This window comes from Coenobita brevimanus, chromosome 105 (assembly GCF_032717465.1).
Source record: "Coenobita brevimanus isolate Jiangsu-jjx chromosome 105, ASM3271746v2, whole genome shotgun sequence".
NCBI classification, from domain to species: domain Eukaryota; kingdom Metazoa; phylum Arthropoda; class Malacostraca; order Decapoda; family Coenobitidae; genus Coenobita; species Coenobita brevimanus.
In genome coordinates, this window is record NC_137058.1 from 18554398 (window position 1) to 18577640 (window position 23243).

A 23243-nucleotide genomic window follows, 5' to 3' on the forward strand; every position below is an offset into this window, starting at 1 on the left:
GCTGAGTGACATTCCAGACATGAGTGCTACCAGATGCCCATGTGGCACAAGTGAAGGCATCGAGAGGTGGCACCATGGACGCAACTTCGTCTGAGCATTTGCCCAAAAAATATCTGTAAAATAATGCAAGGGAGGCAACATTCCTTCTTACTTGCAGGGGAGGTAGTTTATTTGTAATGGCAGGTTGTTAATAATTCTAACAGCTTTGTTCTGAATTTTGTCTAGTTGTTTTCATGCAACCTCTCCACATCCATTCCACAAGGGTGAGCAGTTTTCAAGCTGAGAGCGCACATGACTCTCATAAATTATAACTAATTGCTCATCAGTGAAGAATTTACAGACTCTGTACAATAATCCAAGTTTCTTTGAGGCGGTTTTAGCAAGTGATCTGACATGAAAGGTCCAGCTGAGGGCATTGTTAAGTGAGACGTCAAGAATTTCAATACTTTTGGAGATGGGAATATTAGTAGCACTAAAGGTAATGTACAAATCTGGCAATATATGTCTATTTTTAAACTGTATGTATTTAGTTTTACTAGCATTAAAAGAGACAAGTTTGTTTTGTCCCCATTCACTGATCGTAGATAGGTCTTGATTTATGGAGATGGCTGTACTGAGTTGAGAGGTAGAGATATTTGACTTTGTAAATGGGTGTCTGACTGTGAATGAACTATGTACAGTAGTGTTGAGTCATCTGCGTATGAGTGGATGGGATTGTGGGTGGCAGGTACGAGATCATTAATATGAACCAGGAATAGGGTTGGTGCCAGAACTGATCCCTGCGGCACGCCGGCGTTAACTGAGTGGAAATTGGAATATACATCATCTACTTTTACTCTTATTTTCCTGTCACTAAGATATGAAGAAATCAAAGAATCGAAAGACGTTTCTTCATAGCAAGGGAGTTTGGACAGAAGGGAACGGTGCCATACTCTGTCAAAAGCTTTAGAAATATCAAGAGCTACTGCATGAGTTTCTCCATGTAAATCAATTGATTGATGGATGGTATAAGTTAGGAGACTGAGTATGTCAATGGTGGATCTTTCATGGCGAAAACCATATTGTCTATCACTAAGTTGTTGGATTCAAGATGTTTAACAATGTGCTTATTAATTAAAGTTTCAAATACCTTACCAAGAGAAGATGTGACAGCTATTGGTCTGTAATCAGAGGGGTCAGACGAACTTCCTTTCTTCGGAATTGGGTGGATATTGGCTTCTTTCCATGAATTTGGGAATAAAGAAGTACGTATGCATAGTCTGAATAATTTAGCTGGAACAGAGGCAAGTTCAGGGGAACGCTTTTTCAAAACATTTGGAGGAATTCCTGGTGGGCCTGGATCTTTGTTGGTAGGTAAATTGTCTAGGATGGATTGTACGTATCCTGGCTGTATTTTAAGTGGGGCAATTTCGGGGGAATCAAGTTCTAGCACTGGGACATTCTGGCTGGTATCGCCAGTGGTAGAGTTTCAGGCAAATGTACTGGCAAAACTATCCGTCTTCCCACGCGGGTCATTTGTAATGTTGGCATCTGAAGATTTTAGTGGGGGAATGGATGATGACTTGTTAAAGTTATTATTGAAAGAATTAAGAGTTGACCAGAATATTCTATTGTCATAAGGGTTGTTAAGTAGTTTTGATGCTTGCTTTTGAAGAAAGTTTGATTTTGGTAGATTTAACACAGCTTTTGCATGTTATCTAGCAATTTTAAATTGAGAGAGTGATTCAGATGTTTTTGATTTTAAGTAAGAGTTATATGCTAATGACTTTTGGGCTGTTGCTTTGGCACAGTTGCCATCAAATCATTTTGGAGAGTTCGATCTTTTAGTGAACTGTTGACTTGGTATGAATAAATCCATACCAGCTAGTATTAAGTCGCAAATGTGGGACTGGGTAGAATTGGGATCACTAGAGAAGAAGGATTGCCATGGAATGTCAGCAAGATAATTTCTAAATCCATCTCAGTTTGCCCTATCAAAGAGCCATCGGGTCACCCTGACAGGTTCAGAACAGGGAGGTGTGGGGGGGTTAACTAATGAGGCTTTGATGAGATTGTGGTCAGAGGATCCAAGTGGTGACAGTACCTCTATCCTGTATTGATCTGGATTATTTGTCAAGAATAAATCCAAGAGATGGGCATTATGGTCAGGATTATCAGGTATTCTGGTTGGTTGCTTTACCAGCTGGGTGAAATTAAACGATTCTGCAAACAGCTCGCACTCTAGACCAGCATCGTCAGTCCTGGCAGAATGCAATAACAATTCAACATTATTTATGTTAAAATCACCGAAAATGGCAATGTTAAGGTTACTCAACTGTGTGGATATGGAATCAAATACACTGGGTTCCGAAGAAGCACTGGGGGAGCGATAAACTATACAAATATATTTGGTAATATTTTGACAATATAGTTTATATAATGAGTAATCAGAACTGGATGAAGTGAAGTTTAAAATAGTGTCAACTGCGTATTGGAAGCAGATTTTAAAAGAGATGCAATATGATCTTTCCAAGATAAGTCTCGAGTGAATGAAAACACAGCATGTTCATGGATGATACAGGATTGAGCTGGATATTATTAAATATTAGTGGGTACTCCTGTGGAAAATTTTGTCGGGATGGTAGGTGTAAAAACTGAGCCTTTGATGCACTAAAAACAAGAAGATTATTTTTACCCCAGTCAGAGATACGAGCCAAGTCAGACATTAGGTGTGCCATAGTCTCATCCCATGTTTGTTGAAGTAACTGCTGAGATGGACGTTGCGGAAACCGAATGGAAAGGTGAAGGGAGGAATCATCAGCGTATGAGTGGATAGGGTTAGAGTTACAGCTTAGAAGATCATTGACAAATAAAAGGAAGAGAGTTGGTGATAGGACAGAGCCCTGGGGAACACCTCTGTTGATAGATCTAGGAGAAGAACGATGGGCGTCTACAACAGCAGCTATAGAACGACCAGAAAGGAAGCTGTAGATGAAGGTGCAGATAGAAGGATAGAAACTGCAAGAAGAAAGTTTGGAAATTAAAGATTTATGCCAGACTCAATCGTAAGCCTTTGAGATGTCAAGTGCAATGGCAAAATTTTCGCCAAAGTCCCTAAAGGAGGATGACCAGGAGTCTGAAAGGTAGGTGAGAAGATCGCCAGTGGAGCGTCCCTGACGGAGACCATACTGACGATAGGCAAGAAGGTTGTGATAGGAAAGATGCTCTAAAATTTTTCTGTTAAGAATAGACTCAAAAACTTTTGAGACACAGGATGTTAAAGCAATTGGACGTTAATTAGAGAGTTGGGAATGCTCACTCTTCTTTGGGACTGGCCGAATGAGAACAAACTTCCAGCAAGAAGGAAAGATACAAGTTGAAAGACAAAGGCGAAAGAGTTTACCTAAGCAGGGTGTAAGCAAAGAAGCACAGTTCTTGAGGACAACAGGAGGGACTCCATCAGGCCCATATGCCTTGTTAGTATTGAGGCCAGTGATGGCAGAAAATACTGGTATCCTACATTTGCAATAGTTTTCTTCTTATTCCACCTCATCCCTTCTAACTCTACCGTGGTGAAGCTTCCATTCGAAGAAAGTGGACAATATAATTCATGGCACGTGGATACACTTTAAGGGACATGCACGGACCTGCATTGGCACACGGGCACATGGGCACTTATGCACACACACACACACACACACACACACACACACACACACACACACACACAGTGAAGGCGAAAGCACTAAACTTACCGTAATATTGCAGTGTAAATACGATACTGCAGTACGAAGATCCAGTCGTATTCGTACTCAGTAATAACAATATATATATATATATATATATATATATATATATATATATATATATATATATATATATATATATATATATATATATATATATATATATATATATATATATATATATATATATATATATATATATATATATATATATATATATATATTACAGTTACAGAACAGACGAAAGACAAACAAATGGATAAAAAAAATAATCCATACACCTGATTACAGATGTCCTCTGTCCATAAAACATCTGTAACAGTTGGACTTAAACAGCCGTAAGTTGAAGTTTGGGGGGAAACCATTCTGGGGAAGCGAGTTGCAAAGAGATGCAGTTCTGCGAATAAAATGAATTCTAATAGGCAAAAGTTCTGCTGTAAGGCAGTGTGACAGTCCAGTCATGAGCGCTACCTGATGTCCGTGAAGCTCGGGGAAAGGCGTGGAGAGGTGGCTCAATAGATGCAACTTCATCTAAACAGTTGCCATAAAAGTATCTGTAAAGTAATGCAAGGGAGGCAACATTCCTTCTTACTTGTAGGGGAGGTAGTTTATTTGTAATAGTTGGATTATCTAACAGCTTTGCTATGAATTATGTCCAGTTGTTTTAGCGCAACCTCTCCACATCCATTCCACAAGAGTGAGCAGTATTCTAGATGACAGCTCACATGCAGCTAACTGCTCGCCAGTGAAGACGTTACAGACTCTGTACAATAATCCATGTTTCTTTGCAGCAGTTTTAGCATGTGTTCTAAGATGAGATGTCCTGCTGAGGGCATTGTTAAATGAAACATTGAAAACTGCAATACTTTTAGAGACAGGAATATTAATAACAGTGAAGGCAATATAGAAATCAGGCAATATCTGTTTATTAGTCTCTGTCTATCTATTGTCACACTCCTCAATCCCGTAAGGGAAGGCCATAAACAAATCGCCTCCATGTCTCTCTGTCCAAAGCCATTTCACTGCCTTGCTCCCAGCTCACCCCCCCCCCTTCATATACCTCTCCACTCCATACCTACATCTCATCCTCGGCCTCTCCCTCCCCCTCTCCCCTCCACCTCACTCGCATACACTCTTCTCGTTAGTCTCTCGTTCTCCATCCTCTCCACATGGCCAAACCAGCTCACTGTATTTCTCCTATCGCTTTCTATCACATCCACATCCAAACCACAACACTCCTGCACTTCCTCAGTCTGTATCTCCACGTACCTCAACATGCTTGGTTCAAATAACTAGTACCCACTGCATGTGTCCTTCCAACAAGGTCCAAGCTTCACCTGAATAGGTTAGGTTTAGTAGCACAGTAGTGTCATGCAGTGACTTTTTTATGTCCATGCTCATTTCCCTGTTTCTTATCTCTGTTTTCAAAGAATCAACAACCTTTCTTCGCTGTTGTACCCATTCAATCACTTCACCCTCAAAACTTTCATCCTTACTCATAACACTACCCAAGTATTAAACCCTCTCGCGCAGATAAGTTTCGGTAAGAATTCTGGCTCACGATTTTATTCCCCCCCCCTCTCTCTGCCAGCCCCCACCCCCCTGCACGCCTATGAAAACATGTATTCTCGCCTTATTTTAGCCACCCTCCCAAACATATATATATATCTATCTATCTATATACCTAGGCTGCTTCCCCCAAGGAAAGGGAGGTAGCCGAGACAGGACGACTCACTCTCCATTTACTCATCCATTCAAACACATTCATTTACATCTTAGCTCCAAAGGGGAGAAAGGACAGATCCTCACCGCATCACACCGCACAAGGGTCAACTGCGCAATGCAATCAGTGACATCCGCAGCAGGGCCCGACAGCAGAACTGGTTTACCCCTGCCACATCATAATAGACCCATCCCCTTACCCGCACCTGACCTGACTAGCTAATCAGACCAAATGCGGGAGAATATCCCCTCAGGGCTGCGTCATCACTTATTCATTCACAATTTCTCTCCATTTATTTCTGTCACGCACAGCCACTCTTCCTTGCTCAACAGACATCCCTCTCGCATCCAGCACTCTCTTCACACTGTCCATCCATCCTATTCGTGGTCTTCCTCTCAGCCTTACACCTCTCACATCAGATCTAGTTATCTTTTTCACCAATCGCTCATTATCCATTCTCTCCATATGCCCAAACCATTGCAACACCCTCTGCTCAACTCTACCAGCCATCTCCCGAACAACTCCAGTTCTCCTTCGCACTTCATCATTTCGCACTCGATCCATACGCGTCACTCCACACATACTCCTCAGAAATCTCATCTCCATTACATTCAAACTTTTCCTCTCTGCTACACCCATATTCCATGTTTCAGCCCCATATAATGCAGTCGGTACCACAACACCCTCATACAGCCTTCTCTTTACATCCATTCTAAGCGAACGACATTTAAACACTTTTTTCATTCTTCCCAGCACCTTTCCTACTTCATTTATTCTAAACTTCACTTCTGCATCTATTCTTCCATCCACAGCAACATGTGACCCTAGATATTTAAAACAATCTACCTCCTCAAACAACTCACCATTCAAAACTATATTCATCCCCCTACCATCTATCAACCTCCTACACTTCATCACTTTATTCTTATTCTCATTTACTTTCAATTTCCTCCTTTCACACACCCTTCCAAACTCCTCTACCAACTGTCTCAATCTCTCCTCTGAATCAGGATAGAAGGGTGCAAGGAATAAATGTGTTGGGAGAGTTGAATGATTCTTTGATCACGAAGGAGGAAGTGGAGAAGGCAGTAAAGGAGATGAAAACAGGGAAAGCTGCAGGTATGGATGGGTGTGCTGTGGAATGCCTGAAGGGTGGTGGAGTGACTATTGTTGACTGGTTAGTAAGATTGTTGAATGTGTGCTTTGAGAAAGGTATGGTGCCAATTGACTGGGCAAGTGCTTGTGTGGTCCCGTTGTATAAAGGCAAGGGTGATAAGTATGAATGTACTAGCTTTAGGGGTATAAGTCTGTTGAGTGTTGTAGGTAAAGTGTATGGTAGAGTGTTAATTATGAGAGTTAGAGAGGGTACAGAGGGAGTGATTAGTGATGAGCAGTGTGGCTTTAGGAGAGGGAGGGGATGCGTTGATCAGGTGTTTGCTGTGAGACAAGTGTGTGAAAAGTATTTAGCGAAAGGCAAGGATGTGTTTTGGACATTTATGGATTTAGAGAAAGCGTATGATAGAATTGATAGGGAGGCTTTGTGGACTGTTTTAATATTGTATGGACTTGATGGTAGGTTACTAAGAGGGTGAAAAGTTTTTATGTAAATAGTAGAGCTTGTGTAAGAGTGGGAAATGCTGTGAGTGATTGGTTTCCCGTGAGAGTGGGGCTGCGACAGGGATGTGTGATGTCGCCTTGGTTGTTTAACATTTACATGGATGGTGTTGTAAGGGAGGTGAATGCAAGAGTTTTAGGTGGTCTGAGTCTGGTAAATGTTGATGGAGGAGAGTGGAATCTGAAGCAGCTGCTGTTTGCAGATGATATATATATATATATATATATATATATATATATATATATATATATATATATATATATATATATATATATATATATATATATGTATATATATTGCCATAAAACCGTTGGTAAAGACAGTCCTAAAGCTTTCAGCAGGGTAACTATTTCTTAAACTGTTCAGAAGTAGCTTATGATATTCATAACTAATTTGACCATAAAATGGCGACCTAACATATTTCACTAACTTACGTACATCCTTCTTCCTGTGACGGTTTGTTGCTAAGGAATTTCCTAAGAATACAATCGACCAATCCTTCCCTATAGTTACTTACCAAATAGCTTCTCAGTTTACATATTTCTTCTTGAAAAGTCATGCCTGGATCAGATATCATAGTCCCTATTTAGCAAAGTTTTGACTGAATTAATCTTGTGGATCTGAGGGCAAAAACTAAGCCAACTTAATCCAAGACCTGTGTATGTAGGTTTTCTTTAAACCCGAGTAACTAACCCAGTACAACATTGTCGTGCGAATATCCAAAAATGACAGTGACCAATTATTTTCCTTTTCACATGTAAGTTTGGTGTTTTTATGCCGACTACTCATACCTGGTATACTGGAGAAATCTATGGTAATCCTCCTCCCATTTGAAAATTAGGATAGTGTCATCCGCATATCTGCTATAATAAATAGGCCTAAACTCAGTCGGACAATTCCTTAACCATTTAACCTCCCTAGTACAAAAAAAAAAAAACTCATACAATCTACTAATTGACTCCTTACTTATACAAAACAAGTCTGACGGTTCAAAATTCTCCAAGATTATATCCAACGTCTTATCAAGAGGTACATTATTTTGTGAATGAAAGATTCAACATTAAAACTAGTCAATATATACTCATTTGATAATTTTAGTGTTAAAATTCCTTTCAAAAACCTACTAGAATTCGAAACAGTAAAGTCATTAGTTGTGAATGGTGTCCCCAGAGGTTGTAGAAATATAGCCAAGTTATATCCCGCTGTCTTAATAGAGGAAACTGGTGGTCTAAGTCTAAGAGGAATTCCAAACTTGTGCACCTTGGGTAAATCATACATAGCTCCAGGGACTGAACCCGATGCATACAAATCATTAAAGGTTTCAGATCCTATCTTATCCTTAACAGCCTTAACAGACATAAGCAATCTGTTTAATCTGTCTTCAGATTTCACAATAGTGTCAAATACATTACATTTAATCTTTTTAAATTTAGTTTCGTCATATAGTATCCTTTCCATCATACTTAAATAGTCAAGATTATCCATGATGACAGCTCCCTTCCCTTCGTCCGGTCTAACCATCACAATGGAGTCATCAGCACCAAGTTCCTCGAGCACTTTTATGTCCTCCCTATTGAACACCACGGAATATATTATATCCCAATGGTTTCTAGCTAATTTCTAGTTGTTATTTGCAGTCTCTTTAATCCTGTTTCCCAGGCTATTGCCTACTATCTAGTTCTAAGTAGACCGAGTTTAACTATATCCTGAATCGTACTGCAGATTTTCTCTGCAGCTAGATGATGTTTCAACCAGGCACATTTATAAAATGGTATAGAAAAATACAGCCCAAGCATTAACAGCTTCTTTTCCCTTGTCGGTAAGTGTCTGCTAGATATATTAAGAATTCAATTTTCATTATAATATACCCGATTAATGCCCAGATTACATAACTTCCTCTCATGTCTAAGCCTTGCTTTCTCCGAGATTACATTATGTTCTTAAATCCTGTGAAGAAATGTCAAGTAATCAAGAATGGTAATAAGTTTCCTATATGAACTCCTATAATACTACTTTAAGGTTGACTCAAGTAATCTCTGTTGTTGTCCTCAAACTTCAACCTACAGAATGCAGAACACCTTTTTTCTGGTGTGTGGATTTTTTAAAAGATATTTATTCCGTTCTTTCCATCCTCTGTTCACGTTCTGTAAAAATAAAGAAGAATAATGCTAGTTGTGTGTGCAAATCCCAGCTTTGCTCTTATCTTGAAGCCAAAAGAGAATTGTTACTCCTGCTTTACATCTTTCTTACTGTGGTAATGAGGTAACACCATTTGCCGCTGGATGTAATTACTTTTATGCTGGTCATTACTCTGAGGGCGGAGGAGAAAAGCTAGGATGGAGGTGGCTATCATGTCCTGACGAGAAAGAGGGAGAGAGGAAGGAAGGATAATGTAAATGGAAGACTAGTGAATGAGGGCAAGAACACGGAATCAAGAGAACAGAGTGAGAAATATAACTAATAGTATCTGTCTGTTTGTCAAACTCCATTGTCAACGTTCATTTAATTCTGGCATGCTGATTGTTCACTTGTTCCATCCAAGATTATATTTGTGGATGTGTAAAGCAAATAAGCGTGTCAGAATGCAAGAAACAGAAGTTGGAGAGAGAGAGAGAGAGAGAGAGAGAGAGAGAGAGAGAGAGTCATATTCTGAATTGCATTCCCAGAATTTAAAAAAAAAAAAAAAAATGGTCTCTTGTCCGGCCTCATATAAACGAAGGTGAACATAAAAGGCAAGATTTTGTTACAACAACAGAAAATCGCACTAGCAATGAAGGCTGTACTTTAAATCAACACCCTTGTCCATCTTAATCCGAACATGAAATATCTATCTATCCATCTATAGCCCGACGCCCTAATCCCGCAATGGGTGGCCGCAGACAAAACGCCTCCAAGTCACTCTGTCACCCACCATTTGACTACCCTCCCCCCAACTCACCCCCCCCTCCCTGATATACCTCTCAACTCCATCTCTCCACCTCATCCTCGGTCTACCTCTCCCTCTCCTTCCCTCCACCTCACCTACATACACCCTCTTAGTCAGTCTTTCATTCTCCATTCTCTCCACATGTCCAAACCACCTCAGTGTATTTCTCCTAATCTTCTCAACCACATCCACATCTACCCCACAACGTTCCTTCACTTCTTCATTCGTCAACCTGTCCCTCCACGTCACTCCACATGCTCCTCTCAAGTAACTCATTTCCACTGCTCTCACTCTTGACTTGTTCCCCTCTTGCAAGGTCCACGCCTCGCTTCCATACGTCAGGGTAGGGATCACAATGCCATCATGCAGTGACTTCTTAGCTTCCATACTCACCTCCCTATTTCTCATCACTGCTTTCACTGTACCAACAACCTTCCTTCCCTGCTGTACCCTTTCACGTACTTCATCCCCCAAAGTTCCATCCTTACTCATCACACTACCCAAGTACTTGAATGCACTCACATTCTCCATATCCTTACCATCCAACCTCACTGCACACTCTGTGACTTCATTCCTCTCAAACACCATAACTTTACTTTTGTTTACATTAACTTTCAGCTTCCTCCTCCTACACACTGTCCCAAATTCATTCACCAAACCTTGCTACTCCCATTCATCTTCACTCAACAATACTGTATCATCAGCAAACAACAACACCGGAAGCTTCCAAATTTCACCCTCATTCATTAGGGCCAGCCCCACATCCACTGCCCTACCTTGCACCTCCTTTACAACCCCATCCATATATATATTAAACAGCCATGGAGACATCACACACCCCTGTTTCAGTCCCACATTCAGATCAAAGAACTCACTCAGCTCACCATCCACTCGCACCGTAACCCTAGCTCCCTCGTACATACTCTTCACAGCACTCAACAATTTCCCCTCCACTCCATATATTCTTAATACCTTCCACATACCTTGCCTATCTATTCTGTCATAAGCTTTCTCCAAGTCCATGAAGGCAGCATACACTTTCCTTCCCTTCTCTAGATACTTCTCTACTAAACATCTTAGAACAAATATCTGATCTACACACCCTTTTCCCTTCCTAAATCCCCCTTGTTCTTCTCCAACTAGCTCCTCTGTCATATGCCTAACCCTATCAATGAGTATTCTACCATATATTTTACCAGTCACACTAAGAAGGCAAATACCCCTATGGTTACCACATACTTCTCTCTCCCCTTTTCCTTTGTACAGAGGAACAATTATACCTGATTTCCAGTCCTCTGGAACCCTTCCCTCTTCCCAAGCCAATCTACACAACTTCCACACCCACTCCACAACAATCTCACCCCCATACCTCAGCATTTCACCACACACTCCATCAATTCCTGGGACCTTTCCCAGCTTAATCTTCTTCATCGCTTCCACTGCTTCCGCCCTACTGATCTCTTCCTCCCTCCTCTCATCTCTTCTTCTCCCCGCCATTCCCCAACCACCTATACTCACACTGCTCTCACTCTCTACATTCAACAAATCCTCAAAGTGCTCCTTCCATCTCCTCAGTTTCTCTCTCTTCTCCACCAACAATCTATTATTCCTATCTTTCACTCCCCTATTATTTCCCCTTTCACACTGCCTTACTTTCTTTACCTCTTTCCAAAACAATTTCTTACTCTCCCTCCATTTCACACTCAGATTCCTCCCAAACTCATCATCCACTTTCTTCTTACTCTCCTTCACCAGTCTCTTAACCTCCCTTCTGCTCACATATACCTCTCTCTTCTCTCTCTCATCTTCTCCCCTACCTCTACTCGCCAACCATTCACCATATGCCTTCTTCTTTTGTTCCACAACTCGTTTCACCTCATCATTCCACCATGCTGTCCCTTGCACACCCTTGCATCTCCTCCTCACTCCACAAACCTCCTCACACGCTGCGCCTATCTCTTCCGTGAATATCTTACATACGTCTTCCACCCTTTCCATCTGCTCTAGCTCATACCTTCCCAATCTTTCTTCCACTATGCTCTTATACTCTGTCATTTTCTCACTATCTTGCAATTTCTCCACTCTTCTCACAGGAGCTGCTTCCTCCTGTCTTCCCCTTCGCCTCCTCAACCACTTTCTTTGCATCTTTACTTTGGCCATCACTAAGTGATGGTCCGAGACTCCATTTCCCCACCCTCTCCACACTCTTGCATCCAACACTTGTCTTCTCATTCGCTCATCCACACACACGTAGTCTATCATTGCCTTTCGTTCAACAAGTTCACCATCCATCCTCCTCATTACTCTCCATGTATACCGGTGGATCATCTTATGACGAAAGTAGGTGTTGGCTATTGCCAACCCCTTACAAGCACAGATGTCCACCAAAGCACTACCATTCCCATCTACTTCAGCTGGCACACCCCACTGACCAACCACTCCATCCACTCGTACATTCCCAACTTTGTCATTCATGTCTCCAATCAACAGCACTCTCTCGCTCCTTTCAAACGTGTCCATACATGCTTCAACTCTCGCTCAAAACTCATCTTTCACTCTTGCCACTCTATCCTCTGTTGGAGCATACACACATACAATCGCCCATGCTTGTATACCTACTTTCATCCTCACCCATACAATCCTTGCACCCACTGTTCCATACTCTCTTATATTCTCCTTCCACTTCTTGCTTATCATCAGAGATACTCCCTCTCTTGCCCTCTCATTCTCACTGACTCCCGCACATATACCTAAACCATATTCCCATTCTTTCACCAGAAAAAATCAAAGTTATCTAATTAATGACCCGTATATTCATTGTTCTATTTTTCATTTTGTTGAACAAAGGACTATTGTGGTTAATTTTAAATCTTAATAATAAAGAGATCAATAGTAAACTGAGTAAAATCGTCTGTTGATAATAAAATATAAGGTTTAAGATACCTGCCGCATAACCAGGTAGCCCCTCCTCCACACCCTCATCCATTTTATGATGTTGACTGCAGAGTGTTACATTATAAGTCCCGACTGAAACCTTAATAATAATTGCTTTACGCCTCAGTGATGCGCTCACAACAGAACCCGGTGAGAGTATAAACATTCCGCCCTCGGTCAACAACCCCGCTCTCGTCCCCTAAAAATGTTTAAAACACGATATTGTGGGGCAGCGGGGAGGCATTCGGTGATACAAAAATTTCTTAGTATTATCTCTGAAACATTCATGAAATTATATTTGTCAATCACAGTAATTAAGGAAAATTTCAATAACACTGGACCAATAAAAACTTGAGTTCATGTAGTTCTTTTTGTCATACACAGTAATTAAGGTGAACTTCAATAACACAGTACCCATAAAAACGTGGGAAAATGTAACCGCTAGAGGGGTATAAAAATTATTTACTCTACATCTCTCTAACAGTAAATGGTTTTTGAAAACGTGTTGTCTCGAAGTGTGCAAACCTGAAGGGAAAAAATTAAATACATGCAAATCTGTTAGTATACAAATGTGCTAAATTTCTATAGGTGATTAGTTAGTATCAGAGTACTCTCCTGTGCTGTGGTTGTCTAAATGAATCATTATGTTTAGACACACACACACACACACACACACACACACACACACACACACACACACAAACACACACACACACTTTCTCTATACTCTTTCAAAGCCAAAGGTGGCTGTTGTGTATATATACGCAACGACTTATCTTGGAGGGTCAAAGACTGACGAAGAGAGTGTATGTGAGTGAGGTGGAGGGGGAAAGAGGGAGGGGGAGGCCGAGGATGAGATGGAGAGATGGGGTGGAGAGGTATATGAGAGAGGGGGGTGTGAGTTGGGAGCAGGGGGGTGAAATGGCGGGGGACAGGGCGACTTGGAGGCGATTTGTTTGTGGCCACCCCAAATGGGATTGAGGCGTCTGGCAATAGATAGATAGATAGATAGACTTATCTTGCTCTCATGTTCCTGAACTCGATTCTTCTGAATTCTCTACACTCTGGCTTCGGCTTTCCTGTCATTCTCTGACTAAATATATCTGTGCTGTTTATTTATCCCCTAATTCTACTGACTATCAAAAATTCTTCCACTATCTTACTTCTAAGATGGAACACATTCTATCCATTTATCCTTTCTCTGAAATCTCCATTCTAGGAGATTTCAATGTTCACCACCACCTTTGGCTCTCCTCTTCTTTCACTGCTCCACCTGGTGAACAAGCCTACATCTTTTCTATCCTTAATAACCTAGAGCAGCTTGTACAGCATCCTACCCATATCCCAGACCACCTTGGAGAGAGCTCAAACATACTTGACCTCTTCCTTACAACTAATCCTTCTGCTTACACTGTTAATCTTTTCTCTCCGTTGGGCTCCTCCAATCACAACCTTATCACCTTAACCTGTCCTATCACTCCAGTAAGTCTTGTGGACCCTCCAGGGAAACGTCGTCTGTGGCGTTTTGGAGCCGCGGATTAGGAAGCCCTCAGGCAGTACTTCTTTGATTTTCCCTGGAATGATTATTGCTTCCATAGCCGGGAGCCATCTGAGTGTGCCTTGCGCATTACGGTTATTCTCTCGGGCATGGAAGCATACATTCCTTAGTCTTATACTTTGACTAACGCAAGAGAGCCTTGGTTAAATCACGCTTGTTCTAATGCTGTCCGCAACAAGGAGAGGACCTACAAAAGGTACCGGAGCCAACCCACCCCTGAATCACATCATCTTTACGTTTCTGCCCGGAATCATCCTAAGTCTGTTCTTCGCTCTGCTGAAAATAATTTCATCCGTAGTAAATGCTCTCAACTCTCCAACTCGAATTCTTCCCACTCCTTCCGGCACCTTGCCAAAAACCTTTCTAACAACTTTACCTCATCATCCTTCCCTCCTCTTTTCTACTCTGATCGTTCTGTAGCTATTTCTTCTAATGATATAGCAGATCTCTTTGCACAGACTTTGTCCTCCAATTCCACCTTAAACAATTCCGGTGCTGTTCCTCCATCACTTCCACCCTCTGACTTCCTCATGGCTGACATTAAAATTTCTTCAGCTGATGTATTTTCTGCCATCACTGGGCTCAATACTAACAAGGCATATGGACCTGATGGGGTCCCTCCAGTTGTTCTCAAGAACTTGGCTTCTGTGCTTACACCCTGCCTAGGAAAACTCTTTCGCCTTTGTCTGTCAGCTTGTACCTTTCCTTCTTTCCGGAAGTTTGCTCTCATTTAGCCAGTCCCATAGAAGGGTGACCACTCCCAACCCTCCAACTATCGTCCAATTGCTTTAACATCCTGTATTTCAAAAGTTTTCGAGTCAATTCTCAATAGAAAACTTTTAAGGCATCTTTCCTATCACAACCTTCTTTCTGATTGACAGTACGGGTTCCGTCAGGGACGCTCCACTGGCGATCTTCTCACCTACCTCTCAGACTCCTGGTCATCCTCCTTTCGGGACTTTGGCAGAAGCTTTGCCATTGTATTGCACTTGACATCTCAAAGGCTTTCGATCAAGTCTGGAATAAATCTCTAATTTCCAAACTGCCCTCTTACGGTTTCTATCCTTCTATCTGTGCCTTCATCGCTAGCTTCCTTTCTGGTCATTCTATAGGCCATTGTTCTTCTCCTAGCTCTATCAACAGTGGTGTTCCTCAGGGCTCTGTCCTATCACCAACTCTCTTCCTTTTATTCATCAATGATCTTCTAAGCTGTACATCTAACCCTATCAACTCATACGCTGATGACTCCACCCTTCACCTTTCCATTCGGTTCCCGCAACGCCTATCTCAGCAGTTACTTCAGCAAACAAGGGATGAGGCTATGGCACACCTAATGTTTGACTTGGCTCGTATCTCTGTCTGGGGTAAAAATAATCTGGTTGTTTTTAATGCATCTAAAACTCAGTTCTTACACCTATCAACCCGACAAAATCTTCCACAGGTATACCCACTAATGTTTAATAATATTCAGCTTAATCCTGCATCATCCTTGAACATGCTTGGGGTTTCATTTACTCGGGACTTATCTTGGAAAGATCATATTATATCTCTTGTAAAATCTGCTTCCAAGAGATTGGGTGTGCTAAGCCGACTCCGTTCTTTCTTTACTCCAGCATAATTGTTGACTCTATACAGGGGTTTTATCCGCCCCTGTGTGGAGTACAACTCTCATGTGTGGGGAGGTTCCCCACATACAGCTCTTCTCAATAGGGTGGAGTCAAAGGCTTTTCGTCACATTAACTCTCCTCCTCTTACTGACTCCCTTCAACCTCTGTCTCTTCGCCGCACTGTTGCATCTTTAACTCTTTTCTATCGCTACTTTAGTAGTCACTGCTCCTCTGAACTGTCTGCATGCATTCCTCCACCTCTACGACGGGCACATAGAACCCCTCTAGCAGCAAATTCTCATCCCTTTTCTGTCCAACTCTCTAATGCAAGAGTTAACCGTTACTCCCAGTCTTTTATTTATGCAATAGGTCAACTCTGGAACTGTCTCCCTCTGTCTGTAATTCCTGCTGCCTATGATCTCCAGTCTTTCAAACGCAGTGCGTCCAGGCATCTCGAAATGATCGGACCTTGAATTTGGCTCTCTATTGTATTTTGTCTTTCTCTTGGAGGGAACTGTTATTGCGGGCTCATGGCCTTTGCTTCCTTCTTCCTCTCATATATATATATATATATATATATATATATATATATATAGATATATATATATATATATATTGTCTCTCTCTCTCTCTCTCTGTATATAGGTATATATATATATATATATATATATATATATATATATATATATATATATATATATATATATATTGTCTCTCTCTCTCTCTCTCTCTGTATATATATATATATATATATATATATATATAAAAGTATGGCTGTGGCTGAGAAGAGACGTGCATATGAAGTGTGGCTGCAGAGGAATGATGAGATGTCATATGAAAGGTATAAGGAAAAGAGGAATAGGGCGAGAAGGGCTGTGTGTAATGCTAAAGTGGCAGCAAATGAGAGGTGGGGTATGCGGCTGACAGAGAATTTTCGATAGAATAAGAAAATGTTTTGGAAGGAGGTGAAAAGGGTGCGAAAGGGAGAGTCTGGGAAGGAAGAACGAGTAAAAGCAGAGGATGGAAGGCTGTTAATTGAGATGGATGCAGTAAGGAAGAGATGGGCAGAGTATTTTGAAAGATTGTTAAATGTAGAGGAGGAAAGGGTGGCTGAGACTGTGGCGGATGAAAGAGTGCAAGGAATAAATGTGTTGGGAGAGTTGAATGATTCTTTGATCACGAAGGAGGAAGTGGAGAAGGCAGTAAAGGAGATGAAAACAGGTAAAGCTGCAGGTATGGATGGGTGTGCTTTGGAATGCCTGAAGGGTGGTGGAGTGACTATTGTTGACTGGTTAGTAAGATTGTTGAATGTGTGCTTTGTGAAAGGTATGGTGCCAATTGACTGTGCAAGTGCTTGTGTGGTCCCGTTGTATAAAGGCAAGGGTGATAAGTATGAATGTACTAGCTTTAGGGGTATAAGTCTGTTGAGTGTTGTAGGTAAGGTTTATGGTAGAGTGTAAATTTTGAGAGTTAGAGAGAGTACAGAGGGAGTGATTGGTGATGAGCAATGTGGCGTTAGGAGAGGGAGGGGATGCGTGGATCAGGTGTTTGCTGTGAGACAAGTGTGTGAAAAGTATTTAGCGAAAGGCAAGGATGTGTTTTGGACATTCATGGATTTAGAGAAAGCGTATGACAGAATTGATAGGGAGGCTTTGTGGCCTGTTTTAAGATTGTATGGACTTGATGGTAGGTTACTAAGAGGGGTGAAGAGTTTTTATGTAAATAGTAGAGTGTGTGTAAGAGTGGGAAATGCTGTGAGTGATTGGTTTCCCGTGACAGTGGGGTTGCGACAGGGATGTGTGATATCGCCTTGGTTGTTTGATATTTACATGGATGGTGTTGTAAGGGAGGTGAATGCAAGAGTTTTAGGTGGAGGTCTGAGTCTGCTGAATGTTGATGGTGGAGAGTGGAATCTGAAGCAGCTGCTGTTTGCAGATGATACTGCACTGGTGGCTGATTCAGAGGAGTGATTGAGACAGTTGGTTGAGGAATTTGGAAGGGTGTGTGAAAGGAGGAAATTGAAAGTAAATGAGAATAAGAGTAAAGTGATGAAATGTACGAGGTTGGTAGATGGTAGGGGGATGAATATAGTTTTGAAAGGCTACTTGCTTGAGGAGGCAGGGTGTTTTAAATATCTAGGGTCACATGTTGCTGTGGATGGAAGATAAGATGCAGAAGTGAAGTTTAGAATAAATGAAGTAGGAAAGGTGCTGGGAGGAATGAAAAAAATGTTTAGATGTCGTTCACTTAGAGTGGATGTAAAGAGAAGGCTGTATGAGGGTGTTGTGGTACCGACTGCATTATGTGGGGCTGAAACATGGAATATGGGTGTAGCAGAGAGGAAAAGTTTGAATATAATGGAGATGAGGTGTCTGAGGTGTATGTGTGGAGTGACGCGTATGGATCGAGTGCGAAATGATGAAGTGCGAAGGAGAACTGGAGTTGTTCGGGAGATGGCTGATAGCGTTGAGCAGAGGGTGTTGCGATGGTTTGGGCATATGGAGAGAATGGATAATGAGCGATTGGTGAAAAAGATAACTAGATCTGATGTGAGAGGTGTAAGGCTGAGAGGAAGATCACGAATAGGATGGATGGACAGTGTGAAGAGAGCGCTGGATGCGAGAGGGATGTCTGTTGAGCAAGGAAGAGTGGCTGTGCGTGACAGAAATAAATGGAGAGAAACTGTGAATGAATAAGTGATGACGCAGCCCTGAGGGGATATTATCCCGCATTTGGTCTGATCAGCTAGTCAGGTCAGGTACGGGTAAGGGGATGGGTCTGTTATGATGTGGCAGGGGTAAACCAGCTCTGCTGTTGGGCCCTGCTGAGGATGTCACTGATTGCATTGCGCAGTTGACCCTTGTGCGGTGGTTTTTTTTTTTTTTTTTTTTTTATGTGTCCGACTCTGGGCAAAGGCTTCAGGGCCTATATCTTGGGGGCAGTAGCCTATCCCAAGGCCCAGTAGTCCTCCTACACCTCCACATGTCACCACTTCGGCACTAACACCCACCGTCCATATTGAATACATGCTAGGGCTGTCTCATACAGGACTGGTGTATTGGTATTAGCGGGGGTATTTTTACAACATGTCGGCGGGTCATCTGGTAGATCAGGAAAATCTGCTTTTTTTAGGAAATTCAAATCCTTAAACTGTCCCCTGCCCCAGCCAGGATTCGAACCTGGGTCCTTCAGGACTGCAAGCCGCCTCTCTACCGATTCAGCCACCGCGGTAAGGATCTGTCCGTTCTCCCCTTTGGGGCTAAGATGCAAATGAATGTGTTTGAATGGATGAGTAAATGGGGAGTGTGTCGTCCTGTCTCGGCTACCTCCCTTTCCTTGGGGGAAGCAGCCTAGGTATATATATATATATATATATATATATATATATATATATATATATATATATATATATATATATATATATATATATATATATATATATATATATATATATATATATATATATATATATATATATATATATATATATATATATATATATATATGTATATATATATATATATATATATATATATATATATATATATATATATATATATATATATATATATATATATATGTATATATATATAAGACAGTTTCAGTAGATGGATGTAAAAATCTTACGAGAATAGGGCCTATACATTTATCCAGGAAAGAATACACACTGCAGTAAAATCGTCTTGTGTCTCTCAGGCCAAGGAGCAGACAGTTTTCCGAAGGTTGGATGTGATATTCATCCTCTAAGACTGTGAATGGTGTAAAAGCCGGATGTACAGTCAACACCAAAATTTCTGTCGCCTGTCCTGCATCTTTCTCCACGGATTTATAAAATCAGGGCCTAAAACCGGAGCTGTCTACAATAGTGACTTTGGCCCATGATTTAATGATCCTCAGTGTCAGTTGCTGGATTCCTGACAGATTTTTTGAAGTCAATGGAAAACGAAGCAGTATAGGCGACAGGTCTTTCGATGCCGACTGAACAGTTTTTTTTGCTGCTGGACCTACCTGTGATAGGTAAGAACAGAATGACACTAAAGATCATCTGTTCTCATGTGCCCATTTTTTAAATGCCAACCAGCACATTATTAACCTCCCCTCCCCTCCCCCCCCTCTCTCTCTCTCTCTGATATATTATTAATTTATGGAAGCAGAACATCAAAGAGTTATGTGATACCAGCTAATCTAATTCCGCATTTAAATTTAGCACACTCGTCCATCAACAGACGTGCACGTATAAAATTTTTCCCCTTCCAGTCTGCACATTTTGAGGCATAACACGTTTTCGAAAATTAGTTACGGAAAGATAGCAGTAAAAACAATTGTTCTTTATACCTTGCAGCTATAATATTTGCTCTTGATTTATGGTGTTTAAGAAAAATCTGATGGATGCAGTGTGATCGAAAGTCTCCTTATTTACTGTGCATGATAAACAGAAATTCATGGATACAGCAAGCCTTCAGTATTTCAGAGAGAATAATACTCACCATTTGTATCAGCGGAGGCTTTGTCGTTGCCTCATATTTGCTGAATTTTAATGTCACGAGAGAGAACGGGAGTGTTGACCAAGGGATGAATGTTTTCAATCACGCCGGGTTCTGTTGTACTGTACGTGTGTTAACTGACGAGTAATACAATAATTTAGACATTTTCAGTCGTGGGTTACAACATTATGGACGGAATGATCATCATGTGGCTGTGGCAGGAAAGGGGAGTGATTGGGGCAGGTGTCAGATGCATGTACCCTCTTATTTTTTTATCACAATACAGATTATATTATTGAGCATACTAATGATGATTTGTCTCTAAATACATACAAACCTCAATAATTCTTTCACGACGGAAGAAAATCGGAACTGATTTATACTGGAAGCCGTACAGGTTGTTTTAATAAGCCCTAGACGTGGTATTTCGTGCGATTAAGTTTAAGATGGAGAAAGAAGTTGCTTTAAATAACCACGTACGTTACTCTTGGAATTTACTATGCCCAGCTCCATTACTGTGATGAAGGACGTGCGACTTTTCATTTTATGAGACTAATTTTGGGAATGCAGTCCAACACATCCATTGCATTATTAACACTCCCCTCTGCCCCCCCTCTCACTTTGTGTGTGTGTGTGTGTGTGTGTGTGTGTGTGTGCGCTTGCGTGCGTTTCTGCACGCGCTCATGTGTGCGTGCTTGTGTGCATATGTGCGCATATAAGTTCGTGTGCCTGTAAATGTCAGTGAGAGTCCGCGTGTGTGTGTGTGTGTCTTGAACTGTCTGTACTGCCATGAATTACATTACACATTTTCTTTAGACGGAAGCGATAGAAATGTCGAGTTCGAAGGGATGAGGTGGAGGAAGAACAGAACTACTGTACTTATGCACGAAAGCAGTTCATTATGACGAAAGCCATCATTATGACGAATCACATGCCATATGTCTTTCATGCACTGGTGGTCGACTGCAGTCAACATCCAGTAGGCATGAAGTCCCGTGCTGAGAGCAGCTGTGTATTCCTTAAGGGTAATCTACAACATTTAACGATAAGGGAATGGTCTACACCCCTGGTGGTATTACATTTTTAATGAGTCCGTGTCCAGACACAGACTACGTACAGTACCCGCCATCAAAGCCCAAAAGTCATCTCACTGTACGCTCAAAAGAAATTACACGCACCGTCACCCCTCACCCACTGGGCACTAATAGGCCTACCAAATGTTCCTGAGTTTATCTCATTCAGAACTTTGATGATATTAATAAGGATGGTTTTATGCCATATCTATACCACTCGAGCCGTCGCCTGTCTGGGATTCGAATCAGTGCTTAGTGCGAAACTTCTTCCCACATTAGGCTCAAAGACCACCAAACCATCAGGCATAATTCAGGTACTCGGTACCATCAAAATTATTCGCATCTTAATCCTGGATAAATATATATATATATATATATATATATATATATATATATATATATATTCACGGGAAGTTTTTTGTTTCTCAGCTCACCTTCTTGGCTTCTTTCACGTCCCTCACTCTTTCTCGGTTATTTTGTGAGATCGTCGGAAAGGATTAGACGCGGCTTGGTGTGATTAGCGTAAGATAATTAGATGCGGTAAATGGAAAAAAGGGGAAAAGAGTGATGGCTGATGAGAAGTGAGGGGAAGATGAAAATCAGATAACTCAGCGAACAAAAGGAAAAAAAGTGGGGAGACCTGACCTGCAAAAGAAACTGACGAAACGTATAAAAGAGGAGCGAAACAAGGGAGAGGACTATGATGTACACACACACACACACACACACACACACACACACACACACACACACAAATAATTCCTGTTCTTACGTATTCACACTGACTTGGCCACCTCCGGGCAAATAAAAAAGTAACTCTCTCTGCTGTTCCCTCACTTTTTACACAATCCTCCTATGCCTTTCTCTGTTCTCTTACGCACAGTCCACACTCTCCATTGCTCTCTCTCTCTCTCTCTCTCTCTCTCTCTTACACACACACACACACACAAGGCACCAAGGAAACCAGACGCTCGTCGCCATCGCTCCATAAACGGCCAACTTGGCCAGTGGCATTACCTAAATTAGTATCTTTATATGAGTCAAGCTCTGTACCAGGTTAGACTAAATGGTGTTCTGATATATATATAAAAAAAAAAGGAAGAAGAAGTTTTAAAGCAAGACTTGTTCAAACAAAAAAGAAAAATTAGAGTAAGAATGCGCACAATCAGCTGATCGTTTGTTTTGTCTACAACTGCCCCAGGGAATGTAAGTACCATATGTGCTTTTAGTACTGCAACATGACCACATACTTTAGTAAAGCAAATTTGAAAAGAAAAGGGATAAAGGTAGAAAGTAAGACGATGATTTCTACCAAGAACTGGTTGAAATGGAGACTCACAATAAACTGGTTGAACGAGTACATAGGCTAGAGACGGCTTTTCAAAATGAGATTGATGAAATTAAGAAACAGATGCACTTGCAAAAGGAAGAAATAGAAAAATTAGGAAAGGAAGTCAACAAGAAAAACATAACCATAGGTGAGCTGACAGTAGAATTGGATTCACTTAGGAGAAAAATTAGAGAAATGGCAAGTACAGTAGTCAACCACGAAAGTATTATGGAAGAGTTCAAAAATGATACTGAGACAATTAAGCAAG